The following is a 25,191-nucleotide window of genomic DNA, read 5'->3' on the forward strand; positions in this document are numbered from 1 at the left end:
GGTGAGGTCTTAGTGTTTATAAAAGACGATTTATACTTTTAGGTTAAGGGACAAGAGAGTGCCATTTTGTGAGGCAGGATCGCGGGAACATACAGTAGTGCACACTGGGAGGTTGCATCATTGTCTGCGGTAGAGTGTGGGGGGGGGGCGGCAGGATTGTGGAGGTGGTGGGGAAAGAGAAGTGGGGGGCCAGGTGTGGTGGAGGGTGAGTGGGTGTGGGGGTGGGGGTGCCTGGGACGCCTACGCTCGCTTCTACATGTTCCTGATGCCCTTGTCCTGCCTCCACCTCTCCTCTCTTGCTCTCAGGGTCCACATGTGTCTGCGTGTGTGTGTGCATGTGTGTGCGTGTGCGTGGGTGAAGTAGCGTGAGACATTTTAATTTCTATTTATCACCGCTGGTCAAGTGCTTGACCTCGCTATACATGATATTGTTGTTACTGTATGAGAGGACAGCAGCGTGTTGTGTGGTGTACAGTAGTATTTATCGTGTTGTCTTTGTTAATGGCGCAGAGAGCGGAGCACGCGACTGGTAGGTGGTTATGACGTCATTGATGATGTCACAAGACTGGTGGCCCCGCATGCCTTACACTGGCGGGCGGGTATATCCCTTCTCCCGCCCGCTCTACATTCTCGCCTCCCGTACTTGTTTTTTCTGTCTGTCTGTCCTCTACCACCACTGCTCTACACGTACGACTCGTGTCTCAGTGAATAACAAATTTTGCCTCACTACCACCCAGCTGATCATCCATAACCCCTCCCTCCCTCCCTCCCCGTCACCAGCTGCCAGACCTCCTCCTCCACCAGCTGAGCCTCGACAACATTTAAACGTGTGATCTTCTCGAGTGTTAGGTCATATAAGGTCAACACTGGAGTATGTCGCGTCTCGTCTTACTGTTTCCTTATATGTGTCGAGGCGGTTGAAAAGTTTCATTTGTTTACAGTAAAACCTTTATTTGACGGACTATATGGAGGGGAAAGTCCGTTATATCGAGGGTCTCTTAAACCTCCCTCCCATCTAACGGACTCTTATATGGAGAGAAATCCGTTATAGGGAGGTTTCACTGTAGTGTGTGTGTGTGTGTGTCATCACACACACACACCATTAATCCACGTACACATCCCCATTAGAGACGTGTACACCCTAACACAAACCCCGTGAACGTCACAACTTAGAGCACGTGCACGCCTCACCATAACGTGCACGACCTACTTGAGACCACATGAGGTGCACGGCGTCACCATTTGAGGTGCACGGCGTCACCATACATGAGGTGCACGGCGTCACCATACATGAGGTGCACGGTGTCACCATACATGAGGTGCACGGCGTCACCATACGTGAGGTGCACGGCGTCACCATACATGAGGTGCACGGCGTCACCATACATGAGGTGCACGGCGTCACCATTTATGAGGTGCACGGCGTCACCATTTATGAGGTGCACGGCGTCACCATACATGAGGTGCACGGTGTCACCATACATGAGGTGCACGGTGTCACCATACATGAGGTCCACGGTGTCACACATGAGGTCCACGGCGTCACCATACATGAGGTGCACGGCGTCACTATACATTAGGTGCACGGCGTCACCATACATGAGGTGCACGTATATACATGAAGTGCACGGCGTCACCATACATAGGTGCATGGCGTCACCATACATGAGGTGCACGGCGTCACTATACATAAGTGGCATTATACATTAGGTGCACAGTGTCACTATACAGGTGGTGGACCTGCGTCACTATACAGGTGGTTCAATGTGTCACTACAGGTTGTACAGTGTCATTATACAGGTGGTACAGTGTCTATACATGTGGTACAGTGTCACTATACAGGGTGTCATAAACTACAGTGAGGTGGAGGGGTACAGGTGGTGGTGAGTGAGGCAAGACCTTGGGACTGTGGCCTGCAGGTCGCTACTGCTGCCCCGGTCTTAATTTAGGGCACTTGGCCCGCTGGCTCCATTATTCCCTCCCTAGTTGTTGCTGCTATTGTTACTTTGTTTCTCACACCCAAATGTTACTGCTGATCCTAATGACTGTATGTGTGGGTGTGGGGAGGATGTGGGTGGTGAGGGATGGTGGGTGTCGGAGGATGTGGGTGGGTCGGGGTGTGTGGGTGTCGGGGATGTGTGGGTCGAGGAGATGTGTGTGGGTGTCGGGAGGATGTGTGGGTGTGGGTCGTGAGGGGATGTGTGGGTGTCGGGAGGATGTGTGGGTGGTGAGGGATGTGTGTGGGTGTCGGGAGGATGTGGGTGTGGGTGGTGAGGAGATGTGTGTGGGTTTCGAGGATGTGTGGGTGTGGGTGGTGAGGAGATGTGTGTGGGTGTCGGGAGGATGTGTGGGTGGGTGTCGGAAGGATGTGTGGGTCGGGAGATGTGTGTGTGCGTCGGGAGGATGTGTGGGTGTGGGTCGTGAAGAGATGTGTGTGTGCGTCAGAGGATGTGTGGGTGTGGGTCGAGGAGATGTGTGTGCCGTCGGGAGGATGTGGAGTATGTGGGTGGTGAGGAGAGATGTGGGTGTCGGGAGGATGTGTGGGTGTGCATTGGTAAGTGTTGTTGACGTTATATGGTAGTGTGGTAGAATAGTGAATTTATAATGTACACTTGTGATGGGAGAGAGAGATATAGGGAGAGATAGAGATAGAGAGAGATATGGAGGAAGAGAGAAAAAAAAAGAGATTAAAGAAAAATATGTTATGGTGGTGGGGGGAGACTAGGGGTGTTAAGGAGGGGGACCAGCAGTCTCTCTCTCTCTCTCTCTCTCTCTCTCTCTCTCTCTCTCTCTCTCCAGCATGTCGTTGCTAAGGGTAACCAAGGAAACGAGCACATCTTGACAGCTCCCTTGCACCATAACCACGACTCTCCCCCCATTCACTCGGTCACCACAACACTATACTTGCCCTCATCTCCAGCAACTATTTTACTGTCGCCGTAATGATCTCCCACCTCGGCTTAAGACACATTAACCCCCAACATTTCCACACTTCGATTTTTTTCTCTCTTATCCTTTTAAGTTGCGTTATATTTTTTTTTTCTTATATTATTTTTGTTGAGTTATATTTTGTTATATATTTTTTTGTTATTTTGTTATTATTTTTGTTGTTGAGTTATATTATTTTGTTATTGTTGTTGGAGATAAAAGGGAATCACACTTCCCTTATTACCTCAACCATCAGCTTGCTTGTTTATATGACTGGGTCTTTAGCGTGGCGTCGTGGACATGGTGGACAGGGGCTCTCTGGCGTCACCCTGTCCTGCTGCACCCTGGTATATCCGTGTGTGTGCGGTTGTCATTGATACCTCCTGTATAATGAAACTTTTACACTGTATACATCACCAACATAACAGTCACCATTACCTCTTGTGTATTTACGGACACACACACACACACACACGGAGACACACACACACACACACACACACACACACACACTACTATACAGGTGTTCTCTACATTGGTTGTAATTCATCAGCTCTTAATAGGTGGTTACAGGATATCCACATTACCATACCACCCCACCACAAGCCCTACAGACACCTCACTTATGTATTACTGTATTAGTCGTTCGTTTTTACTTCGTTTTTTTTGTATTTTTATCTTTTTATTCTTTCATAGTTTCGGTTTTGTGTTGGGTATATACAGTAGTTTGATGGCGCCTGTACTGTAGGTCGTGTTATGTAGTGTATGCAGAGATGAAAACGCTCGCGCAAGCATACATCACACACACACACACACACACACACACACACACTCTCACACACACTCACTCACTCACACTCTACAGAGAGAATGTTTGTATATATGTTGCAGTAACGTTTTCAGCCTGTGTGTGTGTGTTTGTGTGTGTGTGTGTGTGTGTGTTAAGGTAGTGTACATACTCTATGAAGATATGTTTTCTGACAGTCTACACATCCACAGATTCATAAACACAAGGGTAGCCCAGGTGAGTGTTGTGGTCACCTGTGTTGAGTAGTGGCAGTGTCAGATTTATTCCCTTGATAAACCAGCCATTATGTCCGAGCCTCCCTGTGTAACCTCTGACTTAAAGGTCAACTTCACACACCTACTTCTACTCCAGCTTTATGGTCGTTTGTCATAAATTTGATAAAAAAATATGATTGTGTTTTTGTGTATTGTAAATTTATTGTATAAAACCCGTTTAGAAGACTTGTACAAGATACTGGAGGTGTAACACTTTCGGGTGATGTTATGGAGAGTAACCAGAGACATAAAACATTCCTTGCCTGAAGCTTTTATCACTGGTGTGTGTTTCCTTCACTCTCTTATCTGGCCAAGATGTTGTGTTAATACCCGGTGTGATGAAAGATGACATAGTCTTATTTGAGTGAGTAGTTTGGGTGTGACTGACTGACTAAGGTTTCATGAATGGTATGAAGCAATTGTTTGTGTGTGATAACAGTTAACTGGGTGATTGTTTTGTACATTGTGATACCATCCTTATGGAAAGGTGGTTGTGGTGGTTTTTGGTGTGGTTGTTGGTGATGGTTGTGTGGTAGTGGTGGTGGTTTTTAGGCGGTTACTGGGTGTACAGTAGGTGATAGTTGCCAAGTAGCAGGGACGGCACGGCACGGCACGTCTGTTGTCAAGAGGGGAACAATTGTTGCCACAATGGTATTTGTCCGTGGATGATAGTGTGTGTGTGGGGGGGGCATGTTGTGGAGTGGAGGGTAGTGATGGGTGTTACCTGTGTTAGGTGGTGAGGGCAGGTGTGGCTGCTGGAGGTGAGGTAGCAGCTGGGCTTTGCGAAATGTTTGAGGAGCTCCGGAGTGTTGGCGGTAGGTGGCGCGCGTGCCTCCCTATGGCGGATCTTAGAGCCAACTAGCAAGGTCGGCCGTGATTCACCTGAGCGAGGTGGTGGTAAACAGTCCATAGCAGTAGCGGGTGTGTGTGATGCCGAGCTATAAAAGCGTGTGACGTCAAAGTGACGTAACGGGCACGCGGGAGGCCTGCAACAGCCCAGCCACCATTGCCCGTGGAGGCTGCCAGTGGCCCGGTACAGTTGTGGGCATGTCCTTGCAGGGCACGTGCCTGGGCGCCGCCTCTCCTGCCTGGTGATCCTTGTGCCGCATCTTCTACACCTCCGTCAGGCTGTGGTCCGCTGTGTGTCTGTTGCCTCACATGATGTAGTGACTCCTTGTTAGTGAATAGAAAAGTTACCCCATTGTTGTGGTCATTGTGTGATGCTGTACAGCACAGTACTAGTGTCTGCTGGACCACATTACTGGCTGCCCAATAATGACTGTTGAGTGGCGACGATTTCAGTACGGGGAAAGACCCACGGTAAATAGTTCCTGTGTAAAACGGTACATGACGAAGTGTTTGTTGGGAGGAAGAGAGTGGTGCATTGTGACCCACTTCTTGTGATGGTGTTGACGAAGTGTGACGATTGGCAGGTCCAGGAACTAATGGCCACCGGGACCAGATTGTCTGTCACCTGCTGATGGAAATCCCCAGTGTTGATGAGGCCAGCCAGCCAGCCACCACCGCTACCCAGAAACTCGCGGATTGAATGCAACAAGTGGCAATACACGACGGCCCGCCAGGGGAAACCAACTGTGCCTGAACGGTGACTCTTGTCTTCCTCAAACAACACCGTCACCTGAACTATGTTTCCCCACCGTATGAACCTTGCTGATGGTGTGATGTTTGTGTGTGTGTATCTGTAGGGAGGGGGGGGGGCAGAGGATCCTTGGACTTAACGCATTGAGCACTGGTTACGTGTGATTAGTGTAGTGAATATCCTCCTTGATTTGTAAGCCCTGATGTCATTTTTATTTTATTTTTTTGTGTGTGAGGGAGGGAGGGGGGGGGGGCGGACTGGCGTGGGTGTTGGGGCCGACTGGGCAGGCGATTTCCCAGGTCGAGGCAGCTGCTGACCTCACGCTGGTTGGTCTCGGCATCGTTTCTCTCCCCCTCACCTCCCTCTCCCTAACGTTGACAAAGGCACACCGGATGTTGCCCCTCCTCCCCCTTTCCACCTATACCATTCCATCCCAACCTTCCCGTTCCATATCACACCTTTTCTATTATTAGTTTCCCAAAGAAATAATTTAGTGTAATAAGTCTTTCTCTATCCATCCTTCTTTCTCTATCCTCACCTCATCCATCCCTTCCTTCGGTCATCCATCCTCGTCTCTCGGTCATCCATCCCTTCACACACACACACACACACACAGACCTCAAAACTACTCCTGGACGAGTGTGTGTGTGTGTGTGTGTGTTGTAAGTAGTAGTAGTAGTAGTAGTAGTAGTAGTAGTAGTAGTAGTAGTAGTAGTAGTGTGGGCAGCGAAAATTGAAGGAAATATTATGCTATCAGCTGTTGTGGTAATGATGAGGTGTGTGTGGTGGCGGCGGTGATAATCATTACGCTGTAGCATCTGCCGTGTGAACGAAGTGAAAGAAATATTAGACGAGTAGAAGTTATGAAATCGAAGTTCGCGATGACTAGAATGAGTAATGAAGAGATACAAATATGAAGATGAACTAAGGGTAGGTATAGTATGATTGTGGGGGTGGAGGACGGGGTGTGGGGGTGGAGGAGGGGGTCAGGTAGGTAAGAGAAAAGAAAGGTTTGTGGGAACTTGGTTGTATACGAGGATCACCATTGACAAATATATATGATCACTCACGTATTACCTCCCTGGTTTGTCATGGTGGTGGAGGGGGAGCTGATGGCCACAGTCAATATGACGTCATCCGGGATCCAAGGATTCAGGATGTTCTCGCGCGGATTACTCACGCACTCTGGCTGCTAACAGAGCGTCTGGACCGTTCGTTGTGTGTGATGGCGTATATATTGACGCGCCGCTGCTGCTGGTTCCGTGTGTGTAATGAACCTATTACCGCCAACACAGGTCCCCCAGGATAATGTGTCTCAGGGTGTTTGTGGCTCACGCGCAGGTACTCACTTGGTTTATAGTCATGTACGCAAACCTGTGTGTATTAACCCTGCTGCTGCCATGACACACACACACACACACACACACAGTCGCTCGCGTCCCATTCTGCTTAATCTGTTGGGTAAATATTTGTGGAGGGTGATTTCGTATAAAATGAAGTAGTTGTTGTAGTTTAAGTAAATATATTAGTTGGTGTCCCCTCACTCACTCTCGGGGGTACAACTCCCTAGTTCAGTGTGTGTGGGGGGGTCACCACCACTTGCCTTCCTCACTCACACATCTCCCATAAAGTACATTTTATAATAAGTATTTTTTTAAATCGTTTTCTGTGTAATAATTTGCATCGCAGTTCAGAGTTTCGTGACGTTAATCTTTCTTCTTTTTTTATAACCACATCAATTTACCGTAGCAGGTGATTAGTGAGTTCCTCCGTGTTGTTGTTATTATGAGTAATTGTGTTTGGTGATGTCATAGAGCAGTTTGTTTCTTCCTGGTGGTGGTGTACAGTACAGTATGTCATTGTTGGTGAGCGAGGGAGAGCTTGTTGGTGCCTCCTCCCACATCCTTCTTCCTCGGGGAAACCCTGGAAACCTTGGCAGATAAGATTGAGGTGAGGTTGCCTTTTGCGGCACCTCGTGGTGAGCGCGCGTGTTGTGCCAGCAGGTGTGTGTGTGTGTGTGTGTGTTGAAGCAGAGGCGTTAGGTATGTCAGATATGTTGGCTTCAAGGATCCAGATGTGTCCCCCCCTCACTCACTGGTCCCTACTACTGCCTGGCTACTGCTCATCTCTCTCTCCCTCCTCACCACCACTGTACCTCACCACACTGTACCCTCCCTCACCACCACCACTGTACCTCCTCACCACCACTGCCCTGTGCCTCATCACCACCACTGGCCACCTCCTCCACCACCACCACCAGCCGCCCTCCTCCACCACCACTGTACCCTCACTGTACCCCTCCCTCACCACCACTGTCCTCCCTCACCTCCACCACTGTACCCTCCCCACCACACCACTACCCCCCACCCCACTGTACCTCCTCACCACCACCACTGCCCTCCCACCACCACCACTGTACCCTCCTCACCACCCACTGTACCCTCCTCACCACCACTGTACCCCTCCTCACCACCACACTGTCCCTCCACCACCACCACTGCCTCTCACCACCACCCACTGTCCTCCTCACCACCCTGCACTGCCCTCCTCCCACCACCACCACTGTACCCCTCCCTCACCACCACCACTGTACCCTCCTCACCACCACCACTGCACCCTCCACCACCACCACTGTACCCTCCCTCACCACCACTGTACCCTCCTCACCCACACTGTACCCTCCTCACCACCACCACTGTACCCTCCCCCCACCACAACTGTACCCTCCTCACCCACCACCACTGTGCCCTCCTCACCACCACCACTGTACCCCCTCCCACCACCACCACTGTACCCTCCTCACCCCACCACCACTGTACCCTCCCTCACCACCACCACTGTACCCTCCTCACCACCACCACTGTACCCTCTCCACCACCACCACTGCACCCTCCTCACCACCACTGTACCCTCCTCACCACCACTGACCCTCCTCACCACCACTGACCCTCCTCACCACCCCACACTTACCCTCCCCCCCACCACCACCACTGTACCCCTCCCACCACCACCACTGTACCTCCTCACCACCACCTACCCTCCTCACCACCTGTACCCTCCTCACCACACTGGACCCTCCTCACCACCACTGTACCCTCCTCACCACACTGTACCCCTCCTCCTCACCACTCAGTACAACACCCATTACTACATGAAGCCCATCGTCAGTACACCTGGTCACCCCTACCCCCTCCTCCCCAACACCTGGTCACCCCTACACCCCCGCTCCTCCCCAACACCTGGTCACACCACCCCCCGCTCCTCCCCAACACCTGGTCACCCCTACCCTGCTCTCCCCCAACACCTGGTCACACTACACCCCCCGCTCCCTCCCCATCACCTGGTCTACACCCCCGCTCCTCCCATCACCTGGTCACCCCTACACAGGGTTCTACACCATAACTACTTAACAACGCTCTCTTGCTACGTCCATTGAATACTGCACCTCCCCTACCACCACTCACTACCACCACCCCCCCACCACCACCACTCCCTACCACCACCACCACTCCCCTCACCACCACTCACCCCCTACCACTCACTCCTACCACCACCACCACTCACTACCACCACCACTCCCCTACCACCACACCCTACCACCTCACACCCCCTACACCACCACTCCCCTCCCACCACCACCACCACCCCTACCACCACCCCCACCACCCTCCCACCACCACCACTCCCCTACACCACCACCCCACACACACCCCACCCCACCACCACACCACCACTCACCCCCTACCATCTGCTCACCCCCTACCACCACCACTCACCTACCACCACCACACTCACTACCACCACCACCCTCCCCCTACCACCACCACCCTCACCCCTACACACCCTCTACCCCCACCACCACCACCACCCCTCACCCCCTACCACCCACCCTCCACCCCCACCACACCACCCTCACCCCCTACCACCACCTCACCCCTACAACCACCACTCCCCACCTACCAACTGCTCTCCCCACCACCACCACTCACCCCTACCACCACTCACCACCACCCCTACCTCACCCACCACCCCTACCACCACCACTCACCCACCACCCCTACCACCACCACCCACCACCCACTACCACCACCACCACCCTCACCCCCTACCACCACCACCACCCTCACCCCTACCCACCACCCACCCCCTACCCACCACCTCACACCCACCACCACACCCCCTACCACACCCTCCTCACCCCTACCACCCACCCTCACCCCACCACCACCACCACTCACCCCCTACCACCACCACCCTACCACCACCACCACTCCTCCCTACCCACCACCACCCCCACCACCACCACCACCACCACACATCACCCAGCTCCAAACCTCTCACTCAATACCCCCACCATTCCAAGCGCGCTCACACACACACACACACACACACACACCTACACCTCTCGTCATGACAATAGTGTGAGTGTAGTCAGCAAAAATATCACGCCCCTCTCCTCGCCCACACTCTTTTGTATTAAAAGTCAAATGTGTGTTTAATCATCCTCACTTACTAGTGCCGTTTGGTTGTATCTTAAGGGCACCGCATCCCTCCCCTCCCCCATGGCCCAGTTTTTCCCCATGATTCATTCACAGTCCTCAAGTGGAGCGCTCTACGTCCCACGTTAACGTGTTGGTGACGTCATCGGGAGGTTGAATGACTAGTCGGTGCCTCCAGTGACGTAACCGGACGAGCGATAGGGAGTGGTGGAGGAAGGGCAAGGGCAGGGCATATTCCTAAGCCACCAGTAGTGAGTGTGAGCTTCATACTGTGATAAGCTGAGTGTGTGTACGGTACGTGTGTCACGGCGTCACTCAGTGTGGACCGCCCTGTGTGTGTGACCAGGATAATATGGCGGTATCATTCACGTTGGGATATTTACCTCTTGTAACGGTGTCGACCCGCCCCGCTAACTGGCACTGGGCTACGGTCATCCTCGTGCGTGTGTGGGTGCTGACACTCGGCCGCTGCTGCTTCAAGAGTGCCCCGTCTTCCCTACCTGTCCCCCGTATTCTCACTACAGCACACACACACACACACACACACACACACACACTCAATACAGACATAACCAGCGTGTTGAGTGACAGTGTCATCTGACCAGGTTGTTATGAGTGTGTTAAAAAGTTGACAGTATCCGAGAGTTGGACTTGAAGATGTGGAACAGTTTGTTTACTCCGATGGTCCACCTTTTGGGGGTGTGGAGGCGTGGGTGGGTTAGGAGTGGTGGTCATGTTAATGGTGTGGGTAGTATTGGTGGTTGTTATTGGAGTGGGCAGTAATGGTTATTGGTGTGGGTGGTGAGGTGCTCAGTGTGGGCAGGAAGTGCTAACCACGTGGTGAAGGGGACAGGACAGTAGTGGTAACGTGACTCACCCTCCTCTCCCCCTCCCCTCTCTTTCCCTCTCCCTCTCCCTCTCCCCTCCCTGCCACCACATCACTACCCACCACCCTTCCCTCTCCGCTGTCACTGACCACATTTAGACTCTGGTACACCATGAGCTAGTGTTGATCCTCCACACACACACACACACACACACACACACACACACACACACGCACACACACACACACACACACACACACACACACACACACACACACACACACACATTTAAGACTGTTATCTGATGGAAAACCTAAGTGTTTAAATTAGTGAAATGTATATATCAGTGTTGTGTTGAGTGAACCTTATACTATACACACTATGTATATACCCAGTTATACACTTTATATGTTGATAAAGGTCTCTAAAGTGTGTGTCTTGGCAATGATTTATCAGTAGGTCAGAAGAAGAGTTATTAAAGTGTCTTAACTAAGCCTTTACTTGTCAGAACTTGTGTAAGAAGGAATCGCTCGCTGGTCAGAGAGATTTAGTCAGTGAGGAGAAAACTCTGACTCATTCCCGGCAAAAGGTCACGCTTGAAACTAGTTACGTCTACTGCTGGTGACCGATTATTAACACCTGAAGGAGGTAGATGGGTGTGGGGGCGTTACTCTCTTATGTCGTCTTGCAGGAGTAATAGTGGAGATGAGTTGCAGTAGGTCTATAGTGTGTGTGAGGGAGGCAGGAGGAAGATGAGTAACAAGTGTGGCACTCAGGACGGGGACGGTGTCTCGTGCCACCACCACTGGTCTCCATTCACAGCTGCCTCCCGAGGCAAGGGCAGGCCATGGCCAGAGCCTCCCGGTCACTGGTAGGCGGGGACGTGGGCTCTTACTCACCTGTCACTCTGCGGCTCAACTTTGCTCTGACATTGAGCTGGTGGAGCGACAGATACTTAAATGAGGGTTGAAGTGAATGCGTAGACGGTCCGTGGTAGTGAAGCTGACAAGTATGTTCCAGGTCACTGCATATTTTGGTTAGCGTAACGTAAGGGGCGGGCGGCCGCGTAGTGACGTAGGGATCTGCTGATGTTAATCTCGGTTGATGCCGTCACTCATGAGTCGGCGGCCTCTCTCTACCAACATAATTATTACATTGTTAGATAGTCACGCTGCCCTGCCTCTTATTATAGTGTTCAAGGTATTGTGGATATTATCACCGTGTTGTGACCTAACGTAGAAACGGCCCAGTTATTATATATATATATATATATATATATATATATATATATATATATATATAAAACACAAGGAAAATGGAAACAAAGAGCGCCTTAGCTTTCAAATGTTTCATTAAGAGCATGTTGTTCCTCATTAAATTAAATAAGTTTGTGGGGAAGAAGTATTGTCTGTGTGAGGCGAGTATGGCTGGTGAGGTGGCAGGTTGACCCTCACACCCACGTCTACACGCCACAACACAACCGGAAGTTTGGAATACCTTGCGTTACACGATATCCTCATGAGAGGAGCAACAGTGCCTGCCGGGTGCTGGAATGTTCCGGGTGGCAGAGTGCCAGTGTCACTGCCATCCGTTGCTTCTTTTACATTTGTACTTGTGTTGTTGTTTTAACATGTTTTTGTACACTTTCGTTTTATTTATTCTTATTACTTTCCCTACAGCATTATTGTATCAAAGTAAATTGTTGTACAAATTATCAATGACTGATTCTTGATGTTGTGAAATATAACATTACAAAACAAGAGACAAGAGAGGCAGTACAGTAGTGTAGTGTAGTGTAGTGAGTGGTAAACGTTGCCTGTGCCAGCTGGACAGTGAAGCATGTGTCTGCTGCTACTTTAGTGTTACCGTGTGGTGTGGCCCGGCCCGGCCCGGCCCACCTCTCTCATCTAGCTACTACTAGTGAGTGTGGTCGACGACTGGTCTATAACGACTACCTGGGCGATGCAGGACGTACGTCACGCCACTGAGGGGGACACTGCTGCTAACGTCGAAATGATGGGTGGAGTGGCAGCGCCGACGAGCTCAGGCCGAGGCTCGAGCGCCAACCGAGCACACAAAGACGGAGCCTTTACCGTCCCAAGTCGTGGTAGATCCGTCCTCAACACTCGCCACGATGGAAGCTCCAGCCTCGCTTGAGCCTCCGGCTCTCGGTCCTAGGTACAAGCCTGTTCAGGTGCCACCACTTCTGTGCCTGAAGGAGAAGTCTCCGTAGCAGCCCCAGTGACCTCAGGATCAACTGAACCCCTCCAGGTTGACGCACCCGTCCATCATACTGGCACTAAGCCGCAGTTTCCCAAGACACAAGTGATAAGTCCCAACCAGAGGCACAACCGAGGCCAGAGAGTCACCAGGACCCGGCTGAGGGATCTCCTACCCAAGGGGCGCGGGCGAAGCAGCCGATGGTTCCTCCTCAAAGATGCACCTGTGAGGCCGCCATCACACCAGAACCCAAGACCATCGCCTCATCACAACCCGTTACCAATTCATCAGGTCCCACAGATGAGACACCTCTCTGTGGGACGACCTCTACTCCATGGTCCCACCGTGCCTCCATCCACCCCATGATCCCATCCACGTCAGTTCTCACGCATGGGACATCGACCCTCTCCAGGGCCTGTGTTGATGCGCTGCCACCTCACCAGGCTCCACCAGTACCACAACAACTGCCTCAGGAACCCATGGTGTCACCACCAGGACTGCCCAGGTATCAAGGTGCACCTCAATTACTGCCGCCTCACCAGACCCAGGTGAGGGCGGCGGTTCACCTCATTACCACCAAGAGGGAGCAACAGGGGAAGATCCTGGCTACAAGGAAGAGGATCCACAGTACCAAGAGGGCGCCTACCGAGGCCAGGAGCCTCCAGGGGCAGGTGCAGCTGACACCAGCCACCACACTGCGTATATCCAAGTGGGTTAACCCTATACCTCCAGACCCTGACGATGGTGAGTAACAGACTCTTTTAACTGTTGACGAATGTTATGTCTCATACAGCCTTTCTTGGTTGTTCTGTAAACGTGGTTTATGAAGTTTGTCTTCTGCAATATGTTTGTGATGGGAAGAATACTTTTTGTAGGTGGGTGTAGATGGACGTGGGTAGGTGGAGTGGGTGTGTGTGTGAAGGGTTGATGGTTATGGGTGTGCTTGGTTGGGGCGTAGTATGAAGACTAACCCTATAGGCGTGGCTGGGTGGGCGTTGTGTAGGTCGAGATGTGAGCGCGTGGGCGTGGTAGTGTAGGAAAAATGCGCAGGCTGTAGCTCTGTGAAGGTCAGCTGTGTAGTCCCGACTGATTGTGGAGGAGTAAATGGAGTGTGGGGGGGTAGATGGAGTGTGAGGGGAGTAGATGGAGTGTGGGAGTAGATGGGTGTGGGGTGTGGAGTGGGTGTGAGGGTAGATGGGTGTGAGAGTAGATGTGGGGAGTGGGTGGTGTGAGGGGGGAGTAGATGGAGTGTGGGGGTAGATGGGTGTGGGGTGGAGTGGGTGTGGGGGGTGATGGAGTGGGTGGGGGTGGTGGGTGTGAGGGGTGGATGGGTGTGGGAGATGGGTGGAGTGGGTGGGTGTAGATGGGGAGATGGGTGTGGGGGAGTGATGGGTGTGAGGGGGGTGGATGGGTGTGGAGTAGATGGGTGTGGGGGGTAGATGGGTGTGGAGGTGTGGAGTGGGTGTGGAGTAGATGGGTGTGAGGGGTGGAAGTGTGTGGGGATATGGTGTGGAGTGGATGGGTGTGAGATGGGTGTGAGGGGATGGGTGTGAGGTAGATGGGTGTGGGGAGTGGAGTGTGGGGGTGGGTGTGGGGGGTGGTGGGGTGGTGGAGTAGGGAGTAATGGGTGTGGGGAGTAGATGGAGTGTGAGGGAGTGGAGTAGGGGAGTGTGAGGGGAGTAGATGGAGTGTGAGGGTAGATGGGTGTGAGGGGGGTAGATGGAGTGTGAGGGTAGATGGGTGTGGGGGAGTGGGTGTGAGGGGTGGAGTGGTGTGGGGAGTGGAGATGGGTGTGGGGGAGTGGTGGGTGTGGGGGGAGTGGAGTGGGTGTGGGGGAGTGGTGGGTGTGGGGAGTAGATGGGGTGTGGGGGGTGGATGGGTGGGGGTAGATGGGTGTGGGGAGTGGATGGGTTGGGAGGAGAGTGTGGGGGTAGATGGAGTGTGAGGAGTGGTGTGGAGTGGGTGTGAGGGGAGTAGATGGGTGTGGGGAGATGGGTGTGGGGGGGTGGTGTGGAGTGGGGGTGTGGAGTGGGTGTGGGTGTGTGGGGGTGGGGTGTGGATGGATGGAGTAGAGGGTGGAGTGTGGGGAGTAGATAGGTGTGAGGGTAAGGGATAGATGGGTGTGAGGGGAGTGGAGTGTGAGGTGGGTGGGGGTGGGGAGATGGGTGTGGAGATGGGTTTAGATGGGTTGAGGGTGGGTGTGAGGGGGTAGATGGGTGTGAGGGAGTAGATGAGTGTGAGGGAGTGATGGGTGGGAGGTGGGTGTAGATGGGTGGGGTGGATGGGTGGGTGTGGGGGTGGATGGGTGTGGGGGTGTGGGGGTGGATGGGTGTGGGGGGTGGGGTGGATGGGGTGGATGTGAGGGGAGTGGTGGAGTGTGGAGGGTGGAGTGGGTGTGGGGAGGTAGATGGAGTGTGGGGGAGTGGATGGGTGTGAGGGGGTGGAATGGGTGGGGAGTGGAGATGGGTGTGGGGGGGTGGGTGGGTGTGGGTGGGGGTGGATGGGGGTAGATGGGTGTGAGGGAGTGGAGTGGGTGTGAGGGGAGTAGATGGAGTGTGGGGAGTAGATGGAGTGTGAGGGAGTAGATGGAGTGTGAGGGAGTAGATGGAGTGTAGGGGGAGTAGATGGGTGTGGGGGGTAGATGGAGTGTAGGGGAGTAGGTGGAGTGGGGGGTAGATGGGTGTGAGGGGAGTAGATGGGTGTGAGGGGAGTAGGTGTGAGGGAGTAGTGGGTGAGGGGGTAGATGGAGTGTGAGGGGGTAGATGGAGTGTGGGGAGTAGATGGGTGTGGGGGGTAGATGGGTGTGGGGGAGTAGATGGAGTGGGGGGTAGATGGGTGTGGGGGAGTAGATGAGTGAGGGGAGTAGATGGGTGTGAGGGGGTAGATGGGGTGTGAGGGGGTAGATGGAGTGTGAGGTAGATGGAGTGGGGGGGTGTGGGGAGTAGATGGGTGTGAGGGAGTAGATGGAGTGTGGGGAGTAGATGGGTGGGGGTAGATGGAGTGTGGGGAGTAGATGGAGTGTGAGGGGTAGATGGGTGTGGGGGTGGGTGGGTGTGGGGGGGTAGATGGGTGAGGGGGTAGATGGGTGTGGGGGGAGTGGAGTGGGTGAGGGGTAGATGGGTGGGGGAGTAGATGGGAGTGTGAGGGGGAGTAGAGTGGGTGTGAGGGGAGTAGATGGGTGTGAGGGAGTAGATGGAGTGTGAGGGGTAGATGGGTGTGGGAGTAGATGGGTGTGAGGGGAGTAGATGGAGTGTGAGGGAGTAGATGGGTGTGAGGTAGATGGGTGTGAGGGGAGTGGGTGAGTGTGAGGGGGTAGATGGAGTGTGAGGGGAGTAGATGGGTGTGAGGGAGTAGATGGGTGTGAGGGAGTGGATGGGTGAGGGGGTAGATGGAGTGTGAGGGAGTAGATGGGTGTGGGGGATAGATGGAGTGTGAGGGGAGTAGATGGGTGTGAGGGAGTAGATGGAGTGGGGAGTAGATGGAGTGGGGGGTAGATGGGTGTGGGGAGTAGATGGGTGTGGGGGGGTAGAAGGGTGTGAGGGGTAGATGGGTGTGAGGGTAGATGGGTGAGGGGGGATGAAGGTGTGTTGGAAAGGGTGTTTAAGGTGTAATATGCCTTTTTAATTTCTGAAGCAAACCAAAAGTAGTATTAGTAGTCGTAAGAAGTAGCATTAGTAGTCATAAGAAGTAGTATTAGTAGTAGTAAGAAGTAGTAGAAGTAGCATTAGTAGCCATAAGAAGTAGTAGTAGTAGTAAGTAGTAAAAGTAGCATTAGTAGTCATAAGAAGTAGTAGTAAGTTTATGGGGTGAATGAACTTAAATGAGTTTGTGATTCTCAGTTTAATTCAGTAAGTTTAGGCATTTTATTTCCATAGTTTTCATCCCAATAACAGAAGCGTTTTCATGACCAGCCTGGTAGGTAGATCCGCCTTATAATGCGACACTCGCTCCATTAGTCGTATCTCATTGTAGCGAAAGAACAAGTAACTCGATATTTATTCTGTTTTATATTTTGTCAAGTTATGAAAGATGATGATTGGAATAACGTCAGTGTTCATCTGTGTGTTAACTGTTTGTTTGAGTGTAATGTTAAATCCAGGTCGCTTACTGCACACGGCTGGTGGTTGTCGACGCCTCCAACACGTCTTTATTGGTCCAGATTCGCGACTGTTGGTACACTTAAACTGGTCCAGTACAGCTGAGACGTACTGTATATATCGCCCTAAAATGTCAGTTAATTACACCGAGACAACTTTCCCTTAGAGAGGTTTACGGACCATTAATGTTGAGGTGTTTTGCTTTTTAATTACTGGCAGGTGAGCGTCTAGTGAAGGCATCGTAATTTTCATATTTTGGGGCGTAATTTTTTGGTCTTGAGCTTAAAACCATCAGATAGGAAGGTTGGTATATTTTCAGTTGGACGGAATAGTGACGGTGGGAAGCTTACAGAACGTGAACCAGTCACTCCTGTTGTTCACTACACTGACAGCGCGGCGCGTCACGGGCGTAATTTAACCGATGAACCTACCTTATGGTAATAGGATCGGTAAAATCACAGAAATATTAGCGGACAATATCCTCGTCTGTGCTTCTCGATATTGAATCCTACAGTTTGTGTGTGTTTAGATTATCAGCGGTAAAGTGGTTGGTTTGTAGCGTGTAAAGTGTTGGTGTGGTCGAGCAGGGGAGTGTGCGTCGTTAACGGCGGAGCGGCGGGAACTAGTGGCCAGGCCTGCAGGGACCAGCCGCCAGCCACCCCCCTCCCTCACCACGACCTGCGCACCATGACGTTACTCTCCTCCGCGCATGGATCACTCCTCTGTTGGTGGCATTCACCGCTCTTTTTTAAGAAGACTTGAGTAAAACCCACACATAACTATTGACTTAACTGATTAATAAACTGGCAAGATAAATGATGGTGTTGTACAGCCGGTGGGGGAAATATAGTGAAGCTTACGACAGTTGAGGCACCACTATTACTACTGTGTGAGAACAGTTTCAAGTCATCATTAACACGGGGTGGAGAGTAATGGTCCCCTCTGAAGTAGAAGGATTCGTCCCTTCCCCTCTTCATACTAACAGCGGGAGGAAGCGGCGTCTAGCCTATGTCTAGACGCAGCCGCGGCACCCCCCACCCCCCCCTGCCTGCCTCCCTGCTTGCCTCACTCGTCCGTCCCAGCTCACCGCCGGCCGCTCGTCTCATTCTTGCCGTAACGCCCGCACCTGCAACATCTCCTGGTCACCTCACACGCCCACTATGATTTTGTTAGTGAGGTACCGCCTCCTACACGCACATCATCATCCCTCTGTCTGTCCTACACACACCCACCCACCCACTACCTTTCTAACGTCATTAATAAGTACAATACTGTACATGTATACTGTACATAGGGGATCCAGAAGTCCTGCCCAATAGAGAAACGTAAGGTAGATTTTAATAATAATAAATCGTTGTGGCATTTAATCACTTGTTTTCATCATTTCTTTAACAGCTGATGCTCACAAACTACTTATTTACTGTATAATCACCAGCGTGATGTTAAAGGCTAATATCAAACTGGTGTGAGAAGGTTAACATGTAGAGATTCCCAAGTACTGTCACATACCCTTCAGTATTTTGGTCACTATTGTTATTGTATTTGGTTAATGTCAGACGATTTTATTCAGTTCAGAGGGGAGAATGCACACAAGGGGTTAATTTAATTGTTTGCTGATCACCTAGGTTAGGGTAAGTCAAGTCAGGTTAGGTTAAGTCAGGTTAGGTTAGGTTAGGTCAGGTCAGGTTAGGTCAAGTTAGGTTAGCGTTAAGTTGGGTTAGGTTTCAGGTGTACTGCATGTGAAGTGTGGTAGTTGTCAAGTGTGGCTGGTGTCAGGTGTGTGAAGCGTGGCTGGTGTCAAGTGTATAAAGTGTGTCAGGTGTGTGAAGTGTCTCAGGTATCTCAGGTGTACAGTACGTGAAGTGTGACAGGTTTTTCAGTCCTCCGCTCCCACGTCAAAATATCCCCACATATAGAGGGACGCGAGGAACCAACAGCAATAGTTAGTTCTCCTCACCCGGTCTCCGTGTGTCTTGAACATATACCATCTGTGTGAACTCTTTTCCTTGGATGAGTGTAATAAGTTGGCCACAGTTCAGCCAAGGTGTGTGTGTGTGGCCCCTGGCGTGTACTGACGACTGGTTATGATGCTGTTTACCTTCGTGTTACCTTCCACACCTGCGTCATCAACTACGTCTAATTTAATGTTAATCTAAAGTTATATTTACCCATAAAACCTAACCCCATTTAACCCCCCATTCCCTCTCCTCCACACACTGGCCATCTCAGAACACCATAAAGATACGCTATGAAGGTGGTAGCGCCGGCCTGAAATATGCCTGGGTGGGAGAGGAGGGGAGGGGAGGTCTTGCACGCTATTGCAAATATATCCAGGCGGCGCGGCGCTCTCAAGGGTTAAACACGGCCGCTGCACCACCCATTGTCGCTGAGGTAATAAAGTAGTGTAGTGAATTATTCATAGACGGCGAGTCCATCAGCTTATGGGGGTGAGGGAGGTTTAAGTAGGGAAGGTGTAGCTTGTTATTGGATGATGGCAGTAAGGTCTTAACATCCTAAAACAGTACAGTTAAATGTTCAGCCCGACACACACACACACACTGAGTGATAGGATGCCTCTTGCTGGCACTGGCACCACAGCTGACGTGCACCTTACCAAAATGGCGTCCTTGGGGTCGGTCCATGCGAAGGAAAGATCTTGTTATGATGTCCGTGTTTCGAGGAATGGCTTGTGAGGACTGTAGCTACAGCGTGTTGGTGTAGATCTCTCTCTCTCTCACCTGACACAAGAGCCAGCTGGTCTTCGTGCTTCACACCTGTATTATTATAAACGCGGGTTTTCCACGGTCACACACCTGGAAAATCCCTGGATATAGGCGGGTAAATCCTTCAGTATTAAAAAACAAATAAAAACCACACTGGATATATATTTAGACAATGTTTATGTTTTAATGTTTGTTTACCTGTCCGTGGTGAGTGTAAGGTGTCTCTTGGTCAGGTGTTTGATCAGTGTGGAGGCGGGGAAGACCTCACCTGTGTGGCCTTGTCATATACTCCTGCCGCCCGCCTGTGTTTTGCCTCCTGACTCACTATGTCTGTAGAGCCATGACGTCACTATACAACCATGACGTCACTATACAACCATGACGTCACTATACAACCATGTCCACGTCACCCCTCAAAGTACCAACTCAACTCATTCTCTGAGGCTGTGTGGCGCCAAGGCATAACAATGTGGGCCGAAACTGGACAACATCTACAACAACGTCAATAACAACACAATGACCTTAATTTGTCTCTTATAACAACTAAGTCAAATAGAACTGGTTTTAAAGGCGATGTATGTATATGTGCGAATCGCTATTAATTTCGTTTACAAATATTTTTTTCTTCGGGTCTGTGGAGTTAAGGTTAGGTTAGGTTAGGTTAATCAAAGAGGAGTGAGTGGTACAGGTGTCCCAAATGACGTCACGGATACCTGTAGATGGCGTTGATATGCTCTAGATATATTAATTTTCGCCAAATATTCACTCGTTTACCTGTAATTAAGAGTTTTAGTTTAGGTTAAGTGAGAAGGTGGAGGGTAGTCATTGACCTGTTATTAACGTTATCACCTTCGCTCGTCCTGTCGTGAAGATAACGTTAACATGATGTAAAAGTTGTGAGAGAGAGAGTCGGCGGTCATGAGAGGTGAGACACACACGTTCTCAATACAGCTCCTGCACCTGTAAAGAAAATGGTGGAGCTAACGGGGTAAACTCCACACTAATAATAATAATAATAATAATAATAATAATAATAATAATAATAATAATAATAATAATAATCTTCTTCTCCTTCTTCACCACCTAACCTAACCTAACCTAACCTAACCTAACCTAACGTCCGTCACAGTACACCTCTTGGCCCAGTACAGCAGGTGGAACGGAACGGAGCAGAGGCGGTCAGTCTCTAGTGCTGGGATGTCTGTCTTATTGAATACCAAGTTATAACTTTTACCTTGACCTTCTCTGCCACAATCACGCCTCTGTTGTTACTGTCTGTCTCTGTGCCTACCTGTCTGTCTTTCTCTGTGCTTACCTGCTTGTCTGTGTCTGCCTGTCTGATCCAAGTTTTGCATACGATGTTCTGTGAATAGCAGACGGTGACCACATCCTCCCGAGCAGCAGTAGGTGGGGCAGTGTAGGGTAATGTCTCAAGACTAGGAGTTTTTCCCTCACTTTCTTCCCAACAGTAACGGTGGGGGGGGGGGCTATGATAAGGGATGCTACACTCTCATTGTCATTTACTTGTGATGGTGAGGTAAAATTTATGTTGCGTTACCAGCCATGGTGTGTGTGTGTGTGTGTGTGTGTGTGTGTGTGTGTGCGTGCGTGCGTGTGTGTGTGTGTGTGTGTTTGTGTCGTTTAAGGCAAGTAAGGAGTGTGGGGACCCAAGACTTTGTGGTGAAGTGGAGTCTAACAGTACCTGCTTCAGTCCACCTCGCCACGCCCCGACCGTCCGTGATTCAGTGTCCGTTGTATAGTTTTTTTTATTCACTCAAGTAATTTAGATGGTTATTAATAGTAAGATTTATGTCAAAAAGGTGTCGCAAATGGTGAGCGGACATTTGGAGCCACGGTTAGGTCAGGTCAGGTCCGGTCCTAACCACCCTGACCCGTCCTACATTCGTCGCAAATACCTCCCTGAACCTTATCGTCAAAGTGAAGGTCAGTTATTGGTTAGGGTCAAAACTCACATTACTATTACCTGAGAATTAAAAAAACGGAATATTTTTGGGTTACAATATAGCTTTCCTGCTGATGATATTTACCAACACGCCAGTATAATCTGTATAGTAGGTCAACACTGGATTATTTTGGTCATTGGACAAGGTCAGAGGTCAACACTGGATTAATTTGGTCATTAGACAAGGTCAGAGGTCAACACTGGATTATTTTGGTCATTGGACAAGGTCAGAGGTTAACACTGGATTATTTTGGTCATTGGACAAGGTCAGAGGTCAACACTGGATTAATTTGGTCATTAGACAAGGTCAGAGGTCAACACTGGATTAATTTGGTCATTGGACAAGGTCAGAGGTCAACACTGGGTTATTTTGGACACGGGCAAGGTCAGAGGTCAATTCGACGCGTATTGACTATCTGTATTATTTTAGTTGGGACTCATTTAAAGGTCAAGTTAACAAGAGATTCATCGTCCCACTAGTTCACAGTCATAATTCTGAGAATTTTGGGCAGGGAAATGTTAAACACTGCCCTCACTCTAGCGGCCACCGTACTCCAGCGACCACCGTGTTCCAGCGACCACCTGGAGTTATATAAATAGGTTGGTTAGGTTTGATTTGATTATATATTAGTTAGGTGCCTAATGTTGAGGAGATCCCCCCCCCCATCCCCCGACACTGACCCTACCAAGTGTCCTTTGTGTTCCCCCCCTCCTCCAGGTCTCCGTCGTGAGGGTGAAGGTCATAGCCACACTGTTTAGGGTCAAGGGTCAATACTTATGATTTTTCTGTTAAGGAGAAATATTAAACCTGCTTTACCGACTTTCTTGCTAGGTGTTGGTAGGCAGGTGTGGAGGAACAGGTGTTAGTGAACAGGTGTTGGTAGGCAGGTGTGGAGGAACAGGTGTTAGTGGACAGGTGTTGGTGGCAGGTGTGGAGGAACAGGTGTTAGTGAACAGGTGTTGGTAGGCAGGTGTGGAGGAACAGGTGTTAGTGACAGGCGTGGGTGGGCAGGTGGTGAACAGGTGTTGGTAGGCAGGTGTGGAGGAACAGGTGTTAGTGGACAGGCGTGGGTGGGCAGGTGTTGGTGGGCAGGTGTGGAGGAACAGGCGTGGGTGGGCGGGTAGGTGGACAGGTGTGGGTGGGAGTTAGAGTCGTGTACTAAACGAATATATTTTCCAAGTTCTGTAAATGACTTTATTTGTTTGTTAGTTTTTTCATGTTTTATTATTTATTGAAGGACCTTTAGCGTGAAGGATGGTGTAGTGTGGGTTAAGGTGTGGGTGAGGGTGTGGGGGAGATGGGGTGAGGGTAAGGTGGTGGGGCCGCCCGCTACACCACCAGGACCAGTGCGGCTATTTTTAGCAGTGGTGTGTGTGTGTGTGTGTGTGTGTGTGTCGCCTAACTTGTTTTATGAGGCGGCCACAATTACTGACACGGAGCAGCAGCAGCAGCTAGCCTCAACCTCACTCACACTGTTATACACACTCTTCCTCATATCACTCACTCTCACACACTCTTCCTCACATCACTCACTCTCTCACACTCTTCCTCACATCACTCACTCTCACACACTCTTCCTCATATCACTCACTCTCACACACTCTTCCTCACATCACTCACTCTCACACACTCTTCCTCACATCACTCACCCACCCACCAGAAGTACCTAACATCACCTTCTAGTTACACGTGCCTGACTTATTGAAGTATTAACCACAGGTATTTATCCCGGACCAGCCATTACCTTTAAGATAATGTATATGTTTTGTCGCTAAGTAATTAGAGAGAACAAGTTTTAAATGGCCATCTGTGTGTAGTTAATGAAATGATGTTAATAATAATGATGTTAATAATAATAATAATGACGCTCTGTGAAGTTAATGAATAGTGAAATGATAATAAAATAATAATGATGGCATTTTGTGCAGTTAATGAATAATAATAATAATAATGGTTTACTTGAGACAATGGTGTACATGGATCATACCTCCAAGACCAAAAGTGTACATATAGTGAGTGTACAGGAATCCCAACTTGTAAACTAACCTAATCAACCAGTGCTGAGACATTGTTTACATACACTACACTATACGCGGCTTGTTTACATACGCTACACTATACGCGGCTTGTTTACATACACTACACTATACGCGGCTTGTTTACATACGCTACACTATACGCGGCTTGTGTTGTAACCGTCCATTAATACTTTCTACTTTTTCATTGACCTGTGTGTTATGGTGTTCTCTAGCGGCCATAACAAGAGGTATTACAACCACAAGTACTGAAGGACCCACTCAGACCTCAGTGTGTGGCTGGAGAGACTGACTGACTACCTTGAGAGCGTGTCGAGTCGAGTCCCTGTATTGGACCCGTATCGACCTTGTCTCATCCCTCCCTCCTCGTCTACCCTGCAACACGTTCCTTCTCTTCCTTGCCTTGGCCTGTTGTGACTCTTAATCTGTTTATAGATACACGTTTATTGTGTGATGGTGATACACTGTACTACTACACTGTACACTACTACACTGTACACTACTACACTGTACTACTACACTGTACACTACTACACTGTACACTACTACACTGTACACTACTACACGAGGATGGGGCGCGTAAAGCTCTCTAATAATCTGGATAGAAGGAAGAATTATGATGAATATTCTCAAATGGGAATAACTGATGATTAATCCCGAGTTTATTTCTCCCTTAGATTAGTTTCCTTAACGCTACTTTGGGGGTTGGGTGGGTTAGGTTAGGTTGGCTTGATGTGGGTTAGGTTAGGTTAGGTTGGCTTGATGTGGGTTAGGTTAGGTTACAGGTGGTTAATCTTCAGGTGATCCCCGAAACATGAAGTGTAACCGTATTCATTATTTACTTATTCCTAATTATTTAAGAGATACGTTTAATCACTTAACCTAATCAACCTTTTCTTTTGTCCTTTCAGGTAAGTTTGGCTGTTGACCCAGGGGGAGTAAGGTGGGTGAGTGAGTGTAGTGGTGGAACATAAAACTGTATTGGTAAGGTTCGTGCTCCGCCTCTTATCATATGCACATCTTGATAAACATGAGATAAGAGCAACAACAAGTAATGAATGACCTTGACGGGGCCCTGACGCACCTGGCCAGACCTAACACTGACATCCTGGCCCAGGTGAGTTTCATTTACTTATTTGTTGTTGTATTTGTTATTGCGTATTTATATAGTTTTTATTTATTTATTTTTATTGTGTATTTATATTATTACTATTAAGTACTGACACGGAACAAGT

General features: G+C 50.0%; 1 protein-coding gene across 1 annotated transcript in view; it reads left to right on the plus strand.

Annotated features, from left to right (window-relative positions):
• Positions 1–24,947: 24,947 nt before the first annotated feature.
• LOC121870668 (transcriptional activator protein Pur-beta-like) overlaps positions 24,948–25,191 on the plus strand; it is a 53,910-nt gene continuing 53,666 nt past the window's right edge. Inside the window, exon 1 of the mRNA XM_042372590.1 lies at positions 24,948–25,073. The gene's annotated coding sequence lies outside the window, so the exon portion shown is untranslated. The remainder of the gene's footprint in view (positions 25,074–25,191) is intronic.

This window comes from Homarus americanus, unplaced genomic scaffold (assembly GCF_018991925.1).
Source record: "Homarus americanus isolate GMGI-L3 unplaced genomic scaffold, GMGI_Hamer_2.0 scaffold56333, whole genome shotgun sequence".
NCBI lineage: Eukaryota > Metazoa > Arthropoda > Malacostraca > Decapoda > Nephropidae > Homarus > Homarus americanus.